Source organism: Canis lupus, chromosome 13 (assembly GCF_003254725.2).
Source record: "Canis lupus dingo isolate Sandy chromosome 13, ASM325472v2, whole genome shotgun sequence".
In the NCBI taxonomy this organism is placed as follows: Eukaryota; Metazoa; Chordata; class Mammalia; order Carnivora; family Canidae; genus Canis; species Canis lupus.
In genome coordinates this window covers 60,820,398-60,839,169 of record NC_064255.1, presented here as the reverse complement: position 1 = coordinate 60,839,169, position 18,772 = coordinate 60,820,398, and the positions used below count along the sequence as shown (strand labels likewise).

The 18,772-nt window shown below is 39.5% G+C and overlaps 1 protein-coding gene and 1 pseudogene across 1 annotated transcript in view; one reads left to right on the top strand and one right to left on the bottom strand.

Annotated features, from left to right (window-relative positions):
- SLC4A4 (solute carrier family 4 member 4) overlaps positions 1-18,772 on the bottom strand; it is a 343,745-nt gene that overhangs the window by 317,692 nt on the left and 7,281 nt on the right. The gene's annotated exons all lie outside the window — the stretch shown is intronic.
- Positions 357-18,772, top strand: part of LOC112652153 (splicing factor 3B subunit 4-like) — a 71,304-nt pseudogene continuing 52,888 nt past the window's right edge.

Genomic DNA, 18,772 nt, shown 5'->3' with positions numbered 1-18,772 from the left:
TATTAAAATATAGGCCACCACCCCTCATTCACGTAGTGAATGCCAACCTCTGCCTCACGTCTTCACATTCCATAGTTCTCCAATCCAATGTAGCTCTGCCCTGAGGAACCCAATTCTGGTCTCAGGGACCTCCTGGCTTCTCTCTCTCAGTACTCATGAGTCCCTCTGACCAGTGCATGTCAGAACTGGTATCCACCCTGTGGCTCCAAGCAAGGGCAACCCCAACCTTCTGCTTAGTCCCAGAGGAGTTTTCTTCACTGTGTTTTCCTTCAACAGCCCATACTATGAACAGACACTGATATGTTATAATGCATATATTGATGTGTATTCAATGAGGTCTTGTCATCAAAGGTATCATGATAGGTTATAACTACATTCCTTTAAAGGATGATGATGATGATGACATGATGGTATCATGGGCCTCTTCCTTCCTGCTTTTCCAGTCAGGCACAATTTTGTTTAGATCTATTCCTAATCCTGAAGATTAAACACAGAATGGCGACTGTATTAAAACTAACCCTGAATTTAACCAAGTGAGAAACCAAAGGTCAGTGCATAGGATCTAAGCAAAATCCAATTCTTCGAGATAAAAAATAACAATAATAGAGATATGGACCTCAAAATTTCAGGGAAGAATCAGATATTTTTGGAATGAAGCCTGAATTTATTATTTCAGATGGAAGACAAACTCGTTGAGGGCAGACACACTTGTACATGCAAAGGTTGGAAGGTTAGATTTTCTTAGATGGCACCTAAGTTGTCTCTCTAAATGGCCAATGAGACATCCTAACAGTTGGCTGACTTCCTTGGTGATGAGGCACTGCAGTTGTCACATCCACAAAGCTGGTTGTCACTCCTACCACCCTAACTTAAGTGACTCTAAAAAACACCTCTGCTTTCTTGTATCTGTTTCCTTGATTACAAGAGACAAAGCTCACTTTTGCACAATCTCAGACCTAAGAATACTATGGGGTGCTCATAAAATCCATGAGGCATTATAAGCTCCTTACACACACACACACACACATACACACACAATCATCGAATAAATCCAAGAGCTACTGTTACTGTGTGTTTACTCTCAAATTATAGAGGACATGACTTTAAATTGTCACCTTCTTACCCACAGATTTATAAAAGTCAGTCTACCTGACTAAGGTAGGGTTCCATCTCTTCAGGTTCAAGCTCCCGTTTATCAGGAAGCTCTGCTAAAAATACCCACATGTTTTTAAAACTTCAGAATGCAGCAACATTAAGGTCGCTGCTAGTTTTTGCTGGTATATTCTCAAAAACATAGGCGAAAACTAAATGTTAATATTTTGCGTTACAGGCCTAAAATGTCTATCCCCCTGATTTAAAAAAAAAAAAATTAGCAATGATATAAGCTATCATGTACCATTTTGCTGTTACCATTTTGCAAACTGTGGAGTTTCAGAGGTGGTATAGAAAAACTTCTCTACTGTATTTTAAATAAAGCATGTAATGACAGATCTAAATTTGCCATGGTATAGAATCACAGGAGAATCACTATGTCTTTTTATCGTTAAAAGCAAATAAACTATAAATCCTTTTTAAATCATCAGCCAAAGCTGAAAATCTGTAGGAGTAAAAAAAAAAAAAAAAAAAAAGAGGGAAGGTAATTATGAAAGCCTGTTTTGTGAAGGTGTTTTTGTGGGAAAAGTATATGATGCAGTCACCTTGACATACAAAGATCTTGTTTGAAAGCAATCTAAAAAGCTCGTGGATCTGCAAATGAATAAATGTTCCCAAGATAAATTACAAAGAAAAACATTCTGAATGTGAGTTATCTTTGTCATACATTTGGTATAAAGTCTGTTCAGATTTTTCAGACAATTCTTTGGAACTTTCATTATCCAATACTGTTTATTATTTTTCATCTTCACTGCTGCAGTTGTACCTCTCCAGGTCCATCCACTTGAGCAACTTTTATTGAGGACTTACCCTATGGCAGACCAAAGAGCAGAGATATAAAAAATAAGATATGACCACTTCACTGAAGAGATTACAGGCTACGGAGGTAGAAAGACACATTCACAGATAATCCTGCATTTGGACATTCGAGTGTCCAAAATGTATTACATAGATTTTACTGCTACCCATATTTTATGATGCATCTTTATTATGTGAAGCTGTGTGATCTCAGCATTGTATTCAAAAGAAGAAAAAAAGAGGGGTAAAGAAAAATTGCCTCTGTACCTCATTACCCTACATGCTCTTGAACCTGTTTCTACAGCATCGTTGTAGCATTCTGCTTTCTAAATGTGTCTGAATTATCTCCCCCCAATAGGCTGTTAGGCATTAGAGGGGGCATGGCCATGCTTCTTCTTTCTACCAAGATCCTAATACAATGCTCAAAACAAGAGATGCCTATTAAATAAAAATTTCAAAAGTAAAAATATATTGTGTCCAATAGCACATATAGTGTAGGTCCTTCTAATTTGCATATTATACCGAGCACTGAAAAATAAATATGTGCTCATGTCATATAGAGTCACTTAGGCCATATTTATATTGATCATGCAGACTAAACCTCAAGAGCAGGAAATATTCAACACAGACTTTCCTTCTTTCCCTCTTTTTTTTTTTTTTTAGGCTTTTATTCATTTGTCAGAGATAGACAGCATGGGGAGCGGCAGGCAGAGGGAGAAGCAGGCTCCCCGCTGATCCAAGAGCCCAATGCAGGACTCGATCCCAGAACCCTAGGATCATGACCTGAGCTAAAGGCAGACGCTTAACTATCTAAGCCACCCAGGCGTCCCCAACACAGACTTTCTGAAGAGTTTTAGCATTGCATAAAGAGCATAGGACCATTCTAAAGATCAGAAGGTTACCAATATTACTAAACTCACTTGTCATAAAAATATTCCAACCAATTACTAGTCATTTTCAAGTCTGAAAACTCCAGGGGAAAAAAAGCTGAAAAATGATTCATCTTTTTGGTCACATCTTTTTGGTCACCCAACTACCCTAGATCTACGTGAGGTTTATCTGAATTCCACCCAGGATCCTCAAGAGATGATACAAACAACCTGGGAAACAGATCCAGGCATCCTAGAATCCAACTCAACTAGGTTACCTTGCTTTTCAGGTAATCGTAAACAGGAAGGTGATTTAAAACAGAAGACTCCAGCTGATGATAATGAAAGCAAGGACCATAAGAGTAAAGAAAACCATAAGTGACAAATAAAATGAGATCACGAGATTTTGGTACAAAAAAAGATGGAACCACTTTTGCTTCCACATACAATACAGTCCTTTTAATGTGATGTGATAAACTGTGCAATATTAGATTTTATTTCCAATAATCTTTTTTTAATCTGGAGATATGACTAGCCAAAAACATATCTGGATGTCTATAAGAATAACCTGGTTATATCATATTATTTTTAATTTCTCAATGGAAGAAAGCCTTTGAAATTTTCTTAAACTCAAATGTAAACGAAAAGAGAGAAAACAGAACTCAAGCATCAACTTTTTCTACATTAAAAAAAGAGCTTCCATGAAGTTCTTAGAAATGCAAAGTCATCTTAACCGCCAAGAAGTCAATCATGAAGGCAAATGTGAAGTAGCAAAGTTTGCATCACCTTCCCACTTACACCTTCCTTTACCACTTCAGACCTTCCTTTACCACTACAGAAAGATGAAAATTAAGCTTATTCACTGGGGGATGATCTGATTTCAAGGTTTAAAAGTCATCTGCATGTGTGTGCGTGCACAAAAGAAAGCTAAATGCCCACCTAATGAGGGGAGATCATATTTAAAATCAATAGTGATTTGTACCTATAGATTTAATTTCCTTTAAGGACATGGAAACATATCCTATAAATTTATCTTCAAACATGGTTACAGGAATCCCTGAGTGGCTCAGTGGGTCTGGCGCCTGCCTTCGGCCCAGGGCATGATCCTGGAGTCCGGGGATGGAGTCCCACATCGGGCTCCCTACATGGAGCCTGCTTCTCCCTCTGCCTGTGCCTCTGCCTCTCTCTCTCTCTCTCTCTCTCTCTCTCTCTCTCTCTCTCTGTGTGTCTCTCATGAATGAATAAATAAAATCTTTTAAAAAAAATTACAGATTTTTTTAATTTTTGTATTTCTGATTTAATAAGCTTAGAAATATTTTATTTGGAAGACCCATGTGTCTAGGCATATTAAATCAAATGAAAAATCTCCGTGAGACTTCAGACTAGTATCAGTAACATAAACTGTCAATTCTCATTTATTCAAGGGATAGTTATAGTGTTTGGAATACAGCCAACACTTTGTTTCTTCTTTGTGTCCTTTCAGCCTGTACTACCTTACCTAACTTATTGGCAGACATCACTCCAAAAGTAGTAATAAACTAACAATTATTAAGTCCTTACCATGAGACAGACACTGTTGTCAATATACACTGGAGCATTTGATTTTCCACAACTACCCTATGGGATCCGTAATTCTGCTCTGTTTAATTTATAGATGAGGGACATGGGGGTGTCAAGTGATTTTCCCAAGACCACAGTCATAAATGGCAATGCAATAGGGCCATCCACTCTGATGCCAGACCTGAATACTTAACCACTGCATGATTTGCCTCCAGTAGATAACCACAGTAAGAGGAAATGAAGCCCTAACCCATCACTAAAGTAAGAAACCTACTTTTTTTTAATCAAAATGAAGGTGCTATAGGTAAAATAGGTAAAATGCTTCCAACTACTGTCATAATGAGATTTATGGATTACCCATAGATTTCAACCCATATATTCAATATCTGACCCTCAGTTAATTGTTACTGGTTTGATCTTTCTTGCTTATCTTCTTATACAGATGTCAAAATTGTTAAAATATTTTATTTATTTATTCATGAGAGACACAGAGAGAGAGGCAGCAACAGGAGCAGAGGGAGAAGCAGGCTCCCTGCTGGGGCCCTCATGCAGGACTCGATCCCAGGACTCCGATCATGCCCTGAGCTAAAGGCAGACGCTCAACTGCTGCAGCACCCAGGCGTCCCACAGATGTCAAATCTAATACATATTTATCAAGCACCATACTCAGCCCTAAACACTTTTTTTTTAATCGGGATAGAAAACATATAACATAAAATTTACCACCTTAACCATTTTTAAGTGTACTGTTCAGTAGTATTAAATAAATTCACATTGTTGTGCAATAGATCTCCAGAACTTTTAACCCTTGCCCTAGTCCCTTTAGGTCGCTGAAACCGAGTATCATAGACAAGGAGCTTATAGACAAATGCATTGCTCAGCGTTCTGAATGGTGGGAATCTTAGAGAACAGGGTGCCAGAATGGCCAGGTGAGGGCCGTCTTCCAAGTCACAGACTTCTCACCGTATAGTGACAGGGCAGACCTGAGGGAGCTCTGTGGGATCTCTTAGAGGGCACAGATCCCATTCACCTAAAAACTTCCCAAAGGCTCCACCTACTAATATCACCTTTGAGGGTTAAGATTTCAACATACGCATTTGAGGGGAACACATTCACATCATAGCAGCCCTTAATAGTTTTGAACTCAATTTTGTTTTGCCATTTTACTCCTTATCAATGACTTGTCTTCAAATTTCTAAAGATGAGCAAAATCTTCAAAATTGTAGAAGATTTCTTTTTAGATAAGCATATATAAGATTCTGGCATTATAAGCTAATGATTCTTAACTTTTAGGGGGGCCATGGGTCTTTTGAGAATCGGATGAACAATGGATTTTAACCTCAAAATAAAATGGATCTATGATTATGTAATTATTTTTTTAAAGCCTGCAGTTTTAACTTTATTAAATGCGTCTTTTTAATAGCAAAGTTTTAAAATTTTGATAAATTCCCAACTTAACTTCTTTGGGTTTTGATTATGTCCATTGTGGAAATGTTGCCATAATTTAATGAGGTTATTGAATCCCTGTCCCCCAAAAACCAACCATGAATTCACATTAAAAAAAAAAACCTAATATTTTGGTCTTATTTTGTACTAGTATTTATCAATTCTCTTACATTGCAGTATTCTTTAAATATCAAGTTTCCCCTAATGAGCTGTAATCAAGGCCTTACTTGAAAAAATTCACATAAATGTAATATTATTTACAAAAAATTAATTAATCTACAAATATTCAGGAAAACAGCTACACTGCTTATAAAAGGAACCATATAGAGGCAAAGAATTCCCTCTACTTCCCCTACAAGTTCTATCACATTTCAATGAGCAGTTTCCCACAAAAATGCTATTAAAACATCTCATGTCTGAAAGTAAGCTACATTATATAAATGCCTTATCCTTATGGGCACACCTTCTTCAGATCTGATAGTAAGAAAGCCCCATGACTGATTATAGATAAGGTGGACTTGATCGCTATCCTTCTAAATTTAATGTACTGTAGTTAAATAACCATGTTCACTGGCTTTGATTGCATCATTGCATTTTCTGATGTCTCTGATAATACAAAAACATTAGATTTTTAGAGGTGATATCCTGGAGCTGATAGGCTCTCACTTCCTTTCCATCCAGATTTTGGTGAACTAGACAGCTGGAAATTATATTTTGTTCTGTTATTCGGAGGGGTCTAAGTAAACATTCTTTTTTTTTTAATTTTTTTAATTTTTTATTTATTTATGATAGTCACACAGAGAGAGAGAGAGAGAGAGAGAGAGGCAGAGACATAGGCAGAGGGAGAAGCAGGCTCCATGCACCGGGAGCCCGACGTGGGATTCGATCCCGGGTCTCCAGGATCGCACCCTGGGCCAAAGGCAGGCGCTAAATGGCTGCACCACCCAGGGATCCCCTAAGTAAACATTCTTAAAGGACACTAGTCCATATTAAACATTAAATGTCTTGTGCATGTCAGAGCTTTAGCAACATCATCAATACTTTGGATGCACTCCTCCAAAAACATATATGCACACAAATTCTATATACGATACCTGGGGGGCTCATGAGCCCCATAGAGCCCTGCTGTGGACTCCAGACCTGAAGATTAAGAACTTACCCCTCCTGCATTAAGTAGGCAAGTGTGAACCAACACTTCTGATTTCTAGGACTTCATCTCCTTGAAACAACAAGAAGAATCAAACTCTACTCTGCCTTGTTTTTTAAGATCTATTTATTTATTCATGATAGACATAGAGAGAGAGAGGGGCAGAGACACAAGAAGAGGGAGAAGCAGGCTCCATGCCAGGAGCCCGACGCAGGACTCGCAGGACTCGATCCCGGGATCACGGCCTGGGCCAAAGGCAGGCGCTTAACCGCTGAGCCACCCAGGGATTCCCCTTACTCTGCCTTTAAAGACGTTAATCATATGCAGAGAAACTCAGCATTCATCAAAAATAATTACCGTGGCATTCTCTTTATTATCTGGTGTTTCTCAAGGCACAAAGGGATTAAGGGATCTCAAAGAAAAGCACTGGCTCTTTCTATTTCAAAGGCTGAGAACCTGAGGGATGGACAGTCTTCTGCATCTGCTGGGGTGACTTCATCCTGCATCTCTCCAGAGAGCTAATCAGCAGACATCCTGATGCTGGCAACAGAAACAAGTCAGGAATTGACCTAGCTAATGTAGGTATCTGGTAGGCCACAGTCACCACCGGAACCAATCTCATAAATTCTACCCACCTACCTTCCCAAGGCTCTTGTCACACCCTCGATCATGACCTCTCTCTTCTTAAACTTCTTCTGGATTTATTAACTCCAGCATTCAATTACCCACTTTAAACTTATTTTGTCTAACTAAGCCTCTCTCATATTCTTTCTTGTTAATCCAATTTTTTAATGTAAGTTTGTCCTCCATAAATGTCACATAGCTCAACTGTTTATAATACACTATCAAGCAAATATAGTCTATATTGATTATTCCTCAGATTCCAAGATTAAGTTGAAGTTATAAAAACTACTGTGTGAAAGAGTAAGTCCTTTGATTTATTAAATCCTATTTCAGAATGCAACTGTTTTGCCACTTAGATTTGTCCTTCCACCAGGCTTTCCAAATTCTCAACTTATCAGGTGAGAAGAGATCATATAAAACTGCAGAGAGTAAACTTACTAATACTTAATATTCCATTTTTTAAAGTATATTGCAAATGATGAACATGCAGAAGTGAGATGAAGGGTAAAATCTGCAGGGAAACAACGGGAAGAGAAAGGTTTCAAGTATTCAACATCCTTGGTAATTTTTCCCATGACCCTGTGATTGGAAACCAGGACAGTATTTAAAACGCTGGTCACCTTGGAAAACACAGAAACCTCTAAAAATAAAACTCAACATTTCCAGACTGCCTTAATGGTTTTCTGGTAAACAGAAAGACATGCTGGCTATTCTACCCCCACATGGGGGCTGTGGCAATTAATTATTCAACATTTGGAAAGTACTTTGGAGATAAGAAGCTAAGTGCTAAAAATCATCATCAATTTTCAGCAAACCACACTTAAAGTGAACTCACCAGGTTTACTGTTGGAAACTGAGTATAAGATTATGCTTTCTTTTTCCATTTCACTTAGACCATTAGACCAAACAACCAACACCCATATGGAACTTTCCTTCCTTTTGGTCAACCTTTAAATGTCCTCTGAGTAAAAAACTAGTCCTTAATTTTCAGAGAAATATAAATTCTAATAATGTTGTTTTGCCAGAATTTACAGTGATATGCATATTAGGTATCATTCCTCTTCTGCCTTTTATTTAAGTAATAAAATAAACAGTGAATTTACTAATGATTTCATTTGTAAAACTGTGAAATTAAAATCTAGTGTAATGTGCTTCTACTGTATTAGTTATCATTTAAGAAAGCATATTTATTGAAGTGTCCACAGCTGCATTACACTACATGTATAAATTTAGATAAACAATCTAAGAACTGATTAACCTTGATTAATGCTCTAAATGAAAGTAATAACTTATTTTATTTACTTTTTAAAGAATGAATTTATTTATTTATTTATTTGACAGAGAGAGAGAGAGAGAGCGTGCGCACAAGCAGTGGGAACTGCAGAGGGAAAGGAAGAAGCAGACTCCCTGCTGAGCAGGGAGCCCAACATGGGGCTCAGTCCCAGGACCCTGGGATCATGACCTGAGCTGAAGGTAGACACTTAACTGACTGAGCCACCCAGGCACCCCTCTTATTCTATTAAAATAGAAATTATTTGCTTAGACAATTTTTCCCCGTCTATAATATATTCTTATCTATATTTTTCACTTTAAAACTCAAAACAGTGACCCAAGATTGAGATTTTTTTTCACCAAAGTATAACTAAAATCCACTTAAAAACCCACCTGCATCCACGCAAAAAAAAAAAAGAGGCATTAAGTGACTAAGTGGTTTTTAAATGGAAAGTCACTAGCAGGCTACACTCTGCAAAGCCATCACACAATAACTGTGGTCAATTTGGATTAAATACACAAGAGTAGAACTCATTCATACCGCTGTCCATTTTGGAAGAAATACATAATTTTGCCCCAAATATTATTTTTTTACTTCATATCCCCCCACAGTGAAAGATCATATGTAGAAAATCATAATTTCATGGTTTTGAAAATTAAAAGCTGTACTGACATAATCTTCTTGGATGTGGGACTTGTTACCCATTAGATGGAGCTCAATAACATTTTTCTAAAAAGAGGGTTTATGTATTTTAATCTCAAAATGCACAGTTTTAAAAGTCATCATTGCTTTTAGAAAGGTTTTGTTATAAGATGGTTTTTAGCACTTTAAATTAATACCTTTTACACATCTATTAGTCAACCTTCAATCTTTTATCCATATTCAACTTCCAAAGATCTCACCCCCCAAAAAAAATGTGGAAGTGAAATCTTAATGTGCTCAACATTCTGAATCTCAATAAGGGCGGGGGGGGGGGGGGGGGGGCCTGCTGGTTGTTTTAGCAGGATGATCTCAATCAGGCCCCTGGCTCACATGACAAATGTAACTATGGAATTCTGCAGAGAACCCACAATAGGCTGCTCTACTCGGAACAGGTTAATGCCAAAACAGCTAAGAAATTTTCTCATTGGGGATTCCCTAGGTGGCTCAGTGGTTTAGTGCTGCCTTCGGCCCAGGGCGTGACCCTGGAGACCCAGGATCGAGTCCTGTGTCAGGCTCCCTGCATGGAGCCTGCTTCTCCCTCTGCCTGTGTCTCTGTCTCTCAAGAATAATAAATAAAAATATTTTTAAAAAAATGAAGAAATCTTCTCATTGATTCAGGTTGATATTTACCATATATATATGATATAATCTTCATCTTCTACGGATCATTATATAATAAATATGCAGATAAATTTTTTATTCTTAAAAAAAGATAACGGTTTTCCATTAAAGATCTCCCTTACTTTGAAGGAAGGGAACATCTATAAGCAATCTAAACCTAAAGAGGAAAATGGATCCAGAAAAGACTCTTTTAAGAAAATTCTTTCAAAAAAAAAAAAAAATTCTTTCAAAGGAGGTGTCATAGTATTTCCTTCTCTGCTCTCCTGACTTTATTAGGATGTGCCAACAATGGGCTACTGGTACAAACAGAAGGAACAGGAACATTTTACATTTATTTTTAAGATTTTATTTATTCATTCATGAGAGACACAGAAAGAGAGAGAAAGAGAGGCAGAGACACAGGCAGAGGGAGAAGCAGGTTCCATGGAGGGACTCGATCCCGGGTCTCCAGGATCACGCCCTGGGCTGAAGGCAGCACTAAACCGCTGAGCCACCAGGGCTGCCCACATTTTACATTTTAAAGAACTATTTGGGGGCATACATATTAACTATGTCTGCTTTAATGTTAACAGGACTATCGGATAGTTCCTTAAAAATGAAAAATATGATACAATTGCCATATGGGGGTAGGGAGTCATTTCAAATTAAATGTTTTCCATGCATGTGAATATGAAGGAGATAAAAGCTGTCCAAAGGAATTAGACATGTCCCCAAGTGAGTAAGAAATGAATTGGCAGGGACTGAGCCTCCATGAGAACATTACTTTGAATCTAAACCAAATTTCTAAAACACTCCAGGTGATCTGCCCTATATTTATTAATTTATATGCTGAAATAGTGAAAAAAAATGATTCTGAAATTTTTAAGAAATGAAGGAATTTAATTAAGGGGCAATGTTGTATTTTGATTGTATGTTGCAACACTCAGCTCTAGAACTGGAGTGAAAGAAAGACTCCAAGGACCTTCTCAGATGGACATTATCACCTGGTCATGAAATGCTTTTACTGAATGATTCCTCCAGTCAACTCAGCAGAGAGGTCACTCCCTGTAAATTTAGAAGATCCTTATGTAAGATACTTTGAAGGAGGCTAAGAACTCACATACATACCCACCTAAAAATTTCATTCACCACATGTCCAAATCCTTCAAATTTCAACATCAGTGATTAGTCCTTTTGGCATCTTTCTTCTGGTAAAAAACTAAAAATGCAAATACTACTAAAAAAAATGGTACCTCAAATTATTTCTTACTAAGATATTGTCAGATGTTTTCTCTTGCAAAGAAAATTAGAGAAAAAAAATTAATAATGAGAGCATTCACCGTCAAACTCGTTGTGAATCAAAAGAATTATAAGGGAAAGGTAGCGCCCTTGAAGTTAGGTATGAGCATAATAACTAACGCCTGAAGCATACTTCCCAGGTGCTACAGACTTTTCTAAGCATTTCACATATATTCACTTACTGAAACCCCAGGAGAAAAATGAGGGTTTCACGAAAAACTGCAAGCGCGGAGTCACCTGAGTCATGAGCCACGGAGCCGGCAGGTGTCAGGTGCACGGCCTACATCTTCCCTTCGGGACGCAGGTGCTTCCCGGCCGGGGGCAGGGGCGGGGGCAGGGCCAGGGCCAGGGCCAGGGGCAGGATCAGGGTCAGGGTCAGGGCCTGGGCCAGGGCCAGGGCCAGGGCCAGGGTTCAGGGCCAGGGCGACAGCCAAGGTCAGGGCCAGGGCCAGGGCCAGGGGCAGGATCAGGGTCAGGGTCAGGGCCTGGGCCAGGGCCAGGGCCAGGGCCAGGGTTCAGGGCCAGGGCGACAGCCAAGGTCAGGGCCAGGGCCAGGGTCAGGATCCATCCAGCCGCCACCTGGCGCTGTCTTGCTCGGGCAACGGTCTTGGGCCCAGGGAGCCACCTGGCCCGCGGTCACGCCGCAACACGCTCCCCGGAGAACCTCACCAAGACACCGGCCCGGTCGCCCGCGTGGGCACGTCAGCTCTCAGAGCCCACCTCTCCCACTACCTCAGCCTTGTCTTACAGCCTCTCTCCCAGGAGAACTAAGGCCTCCTCTCTAGGGGACCAAAGGGAGCAGCCAGCGTAATTCTTCTCACTCTCCCTCTCGCCCACCTCTGGGCCAGCCTCACATTTCCTCATGTTCAACTCATGAAAATAGATACCTGGGATCACTGCCCATCATGTAGAGAAGAGGGAGCCCCTCAGGCCTGTTTAGGAACAGCTAAGACACCCTCTTCACAACATAAAACATAAGTGAAACAATGGATAAGGCACAAAAATACAGGAACACCTGGTGTAGGAGCAACAGCTTCACACATCTCAAGCCCTGAGAGCTTTGTGGAACTGCATAATGATGACCAAGAGAGATGAGCCAAAGGGGAAAGTATATTCAATATCTTGTTAAGAAAGAAGAAAGTGCAATTTATTTTGGAATGATGTACATCAGAAACATATTTTAAGACAATTTTAGTCTGGATACTTAATTGAGTAAGCTTCAATTATGGCAAAATTCAATTAAATACGCTCTAATTACAGTAGATAAATACACCACTCCGTGGGACACTTGGGTGGCTTAGTGGTTGAATGTCTTCCTTTGGCTCAGGGCGTGATCCTGGGGTCCTGGGATCGAGTCCCACACCAGGCTCCCTGCATGGAGCCTGCTTTTCCCCCCTGTCTGTGTCTCTGCCTCTCTCTGTGTCTCTCATGAATAAATAAATAAAATCTTAAAAAAAAAATAGACCACTCTTGCAATTTAAGCAGACAGATTCACAATTTCCTGGAAACAGCCTCCTTATAATATTATTTCCTCTTCTTTGATTCTACAGACTCTGAAACTCATGGTACCTACTGCCCACACTTCAAGCATTAACACCATCCCCTCACAGTTCCCAAGTCATCAGAGTTCTATAGGCCCTGTATATGGACACCTAACTTAGAAATGGATCCCTCACTGTCTTTACAGAACTAAGACATTATTCCACCAGCTACTAACTCAAGCAGCAACCTGCTTGAAGACTGGGCCACATGCTCTAGCCTGTTTTGTTGTTGTTGTTTTCTGCTGCTCTGGGTTTTTATATAAAAGACACTGTGTTATTCAAGCCCATTAATACCAGAGTCCTTCTATAACAGAAGTAAAAGCTGTGGGTCAAACAGAAATATATGGCATTGGACTTTCCAAATTCTATTTAATTTATGAGTATAGGGACACCTGGGTGGCTCAGTGGTTGAGCGTCTGCCTTCAGCTCACGGCATGATCCCGGTGTCCTGGGATGGAGTTCCACATCAGGTTCCCTACAGGGAGCTTCTCCCTCTGCTTGTGTCTCTGCCTCTCTCCATGTCTCTTATGAATGAATAAATAATTTTTTTTTAAATTTATGAGTATAATATTACACCTAAGAAAGCTATCCAACACAATGATTTTTTTTTAAGATTTTATTTATTTATTCATGAGAGACACAGAGAGAGAGAGAGAGAGAGAGAGACACAGGCAGAAGAAGAACCAGGCTCCGTGCAGGGAACCCGATGTGGGACTCAATCCCGGGACTCCAGGATCACGCCCTGGGCCGAAGGCAGGAGCCGAACCGCTGAGCCACCCAGGGATCCTAACACAATGATTTTTAAACCTGCACAAAATAAAATATATTTCACTTAATTGAAAAAGCAAACTAGGGATCCCTGGGTGGCGCAGCGGTTTGGCGCCTGCCTTTGGCCCAGGGCGCGATCCTGGAGACCTGGGATCGAATCCCACATCGGGCTCCCGGTGCATGGAGCCTGTGTCTCTGCCTCTCTCTCTCTCTCTCTGTGTGTGACTATCATAAATAAATAAATAAATAAAAAGTTTAAAAAAAAAAAAAAAAAAGAAAAAGCAAACTATTTCAGATTAGTGGAACTATCCCAAAGGTGCTGGTTTCCATTCAGAAATAACATCCAATTTCATTTTATCAGCAGCAAGGTGTGGTCTAGATTCAGGGAAATTTTACAAGGAGGTCTAAGTTATCTGATCACTTTTTACCCTCATGTGTAAGAATGCACTTATACTAGTGCCTTCTGGTCAAGGTCTAGAAATAAGATAGCTGAGGCAGGTAAACTTTATAGGCAACATTGCATGAAGTCAAACTAGTCAATACTAGAGGCCAACATTGAGCGATATCAAAGAACAAGAAATTATTCTACAAAATGGTAAGTGACATAAGCAAAGTTATGTGAGAAAGCCTGGATAAGGAGAGAATACCATCCATATTCCCTTTATCATTTTATGAATACTTAATCTACCCAAAGATTTCTTCTGGACCTTCTCCTCTTGAAGAAGCCATTTTCTTGTGGAGTGAAACACTGTTCACAGTCATTACCCATGACATAAATTTAAACTGATTCATGCTAAACTTATTTCTTAGAGTTGTAAATGGTCCTCCTACTTCTGATGTTCTTGGATTTGGAGTACAGTGTTCATAACATTAGGCTGTGAGAGCTCCTTTCAGACCTCACTACTGAAGATTATAAGCATTCAGACCAACTTCTGTCTGTCCTCTGGGAGAGCCTGTATTCCCATGATATGCAGTGCATTTCTCTAGACCTTTGCAGGTATGTCTGTCTCAAGGTGTAAGACCTACCTCTGAGGGAACATTCTAGGTAATACAGCATAAGGTTCAGACACATGGATGAACATAAACTTACAGCATTAGAAGATACCTATGAAGATGTGATAACTGAACTTAAAAATGTATTCAAATGTAATATTTATCAATGTAAAGAACAGTGAAACATATTGACATTTCACTGGAAATATTATAATGTATATATAATAAATAAAACATCTCTTCTAAAATGTCTCAATTTGTTGTGCATTTGCATACATTGTAAGGCATGTATAGTATAAGGGATACACCTAACATAGAGATAGCTAGTACAATGATATCCTCTCACTTTTACATAAAATCCAGTTATTATCATGGTATCCTAATAAGAGTACCATAAAAGATTTCTTTTCTTTTTTTTAAGATTTATTTACTTATCAATGAGAGACATAGACAGAGAGGCAGAGACGTAGGCAGAGGGAGAAGCAGGCTCACTACAGGGAGCCCGATGTGGGACTCAATCCCAGGACCCTGGGATTACAACCCAAGCCAAAGGCAGATGCTCAACCACTGAGACACCCAGGCATCCCATAAAAGATTTCTATAGCCCTCATTTATATCTTTTAGAGATTTTCTGAGAATATCTGGACTCAAAACTTCCCAGTTAAATACAATGAACATTAAAAAATGAGGCAAACACATAATTCACAGAAGTGAATAAACGAATAAATGACTCTTCTCCCTTGTCTACCACAGGAGCATCTTTCTAACTGTAACCCAGAAAACACCAGATGTGTCTAATTCTGGATTTTTTACAATACCTACTACATAGTCTTTTTTTTTTTTCTTACTATATATTATTCAGAGAAGGCATAAAAATCGCAACTCCTCATAAATCTTTTTAGGTAAATGTCTTTTTAAAACCTTAAAAGCAATACTCATTGGGGAAAGTTGGGGGAAGGCTGTGTGAAAACTGTACTACAGTTTTGCAGCTTTCTGTGAGCCTGTAATTATTTCAAAATTTAAAAAAATAAGGACTAGCAACTCACTCTTATTTAATTTTTATTTAAATTCCAGTTAGTTAACATACAGTGTAATATTAGTTTCCGGTGTACAATATAGTGACTCAACACCTCCATAGGAGACCTGGTGCTCATCATAAGTGCACTCCTTAAACCCCATCACATATTTCACCCATCCACTCACCCACTTCCCACTGGTGACCATCAGTTTGTTCTCTAGAGTTAAGAGTTTGGTTTCTAGGTTTGCCTCTCTCTTTTTTTTTCCCCCTTTCACTCATTTGTTTTGTTTCTTAAATTCCACATAAGAGTGAAATCATATGGTATTTGTCTTTCTCTGACTTATTTCACTTAGCATAATAGTCTCTGGCTCCATCCATCCATGTCATTGCAAATGGCAAGATTTCATTCTTTTGTTTTGTTTTGTTTTATTTCATTCTTTTTGATGGCTGAGTAATATTCCAGTGTGTATATATATTTATACCACATCTTCTTTATCCATTCATCTGTCAATAGGCATTTGGGCTATTCCCATAATTTGGCTACTGTAAAAAATGCTGCTTTAAATACTGGGGTGCATGTATCCCTTTAAATCAGTATTTTTGGATTCTTTGGGTACTGTGTCACAGGATAGTTCTATTTTTAACTTTTTGAGGAATCTCCACATGTTGTCCAGAGTGGCTGCACCAGTTTGCATTCCTACCAAGAGTGCAAGAGGGTTCCCCTTTCTCCACATCCTCACCAATAACAACTCACTTTTAATCTCAAGAAAAATAGTCAATAAAATTGTGTCCAATTCAGAGAACAGATGACATATAGTTCTATCTATATAGAAAAGTTAGTTAAGTTTTCCAAGGAACTATATAACACATCACAGACCCTAAAAACAAAGTTTCACACACACATCCCCAAAGTACTGGATTTCAAACTTTATGACAAATTCCACAGGAAATATTTGAGAGACTAGACAGCAGCAATCAGAGTTACTACACTGGAGAAATACCTCTAGACAAAATAGAGTTCAAATGAAGCTGGGTATAATGACTGGGCATCTCGGATTTATCCAGAGTTTTTAAGTGACTATCATTCCACTAAATAAGGATTTTCTCTATAAAATATGCTAGCCACTGCAAGAGCCACCAAAGATGCTCCGCCACACATGCCACAGCGAGGAAGCATGCAGTGTAGGACCACAGTGATAGAAAGGGCCGTGCAGAGCCGCGAGCAATAAAGTGGTGAAAATGCAGAGCTCAGGGCCTAAAGTTTGCACACTAAAAACCTGTGAGTGCCTGAACCATATTTTCTTCTGATGTCTCTAGATGAGTGTTTTGTTCCGTTTCTTAATGTATTTTTCAGGGGAAATTATCTGATCCCATTTATCTAACTCTTTGAAGACAGGGCCTTCTCTCTTTTCCCTGGTGGAGGAGCTCAACTTGTAAAAAGTGCAAGCGGGTGAGCCCTGTGCTTCTGCTTGATGTTCAGGCGCAGCAGTGTTCCGAGGGCGACTGTGCTCCGGACCTCGGCATCTCCTACCACGAGGCCCTCCTCTGCTGACAGGGCGAGCTCTCACCGCACATTCCTAAGGCCTCCGCGGCCTCTGGAGGTCAAAGGAACGAAGGCGGCTCTCCTGGGAGGCCTCCCCGCAGCTGCAGAGATGGAACCCTGAGGCCTCGAGGGAGGCTCCCCGAGGGCAGCATCAGCACTCGAGGTCCACTCAACCCTCTCGTGGACTGAGGAACCCACCGAGTCCTCACTCCCGGCAAACGCGGTTCACCAGCTCGTGCCCTTCAGAACTTCATTCGTGATCATCCTAGGGAGCAGCTACGAAAACCTGGTTTGTATTCAAGGCGTTATAGATTGTCCTAGGGCCACTGAGGCAACATTTCCAAGCTGAAGAGCGGGAGAGATGGAAGAGCTAATCCCAGGCCCACGGTCTAGGTATTATTGTCATGATCCTATTCCTTAAATAGTTGTTCTTCCCTCAATCCAATCCTAGCACCAATGTTTTTTGAAAGTCTCCAGGGCCGAGTAGAGACCAAAGGGAGGAGCCTTGCTTCCAGCATTTAACACAGCAATCCCCAGACAGGCCTGGATGCTTTTGTTTTATAACGACCCACTTTAACTTCTCACAGGAATGAAAGCACCCAGAACAGAGGATGTTTTCTGAAATTCACCGTTTTTAAAACAGTAGTTTAACAAGGCTCACCATAATTACCCTTCGTATTTATTTCAATTTTCCATAGCATTTTGTCTGCAACAGAAAACAAAAGCTGTCTACTATACCAGATGATTCCATGTTCCGCTGAAGCACGCGAAAGCAACCACATTTGGGTTAAGCATATATGAGAGATGCTACCTAAAAAGTAAACATCCTCAAAAATGCAGACTGACTTATTTTATTCTGAGGTACTACGGTATATACTCAGTACTCTGAGGACAGCAAAACCGTTATATTTAAACGATAAAAGCCAATCAATCAAGACCACCACTGGCTCTCAAAAGAAAAACAACAACAGCAAAACCCATCAAATAAAAGGAAAGGAAAATCAGTCTGTGGGTTAAAAAAATTAATTAGATTTCCACATCAAAATCCAAGTTCCTTCTGCGGCAGGCCTGATTTTGCAAGGGGATACCTCCTATTATTTGTCTTATAACTCTCGAAAACAAAAATCATACAAAGTTTAGTTATATGTAATTTAGAAACAAATATTTGGCCTAAACCCCTTTTCACATAAAGAAAGTCGAGGTCAAAGTCAAACAGTCCTGGAGAATCAGACCTTTCAATTGTTGCTTTACACAAATGTTTATAAGGTTTACTCTAGAAGTTTGCTTTTGACATTATAATCAACATATATGGGAAATGCCTTATCCATATTAAGCTGAAAAGGCTCTCTACAAGCCCTAGTTTGCAGCTATTACTCATCCTTAAACATTCAATTTTTCATGAAATATGGTTTCCAAGGTATCAGCACTAGAGACGCCAT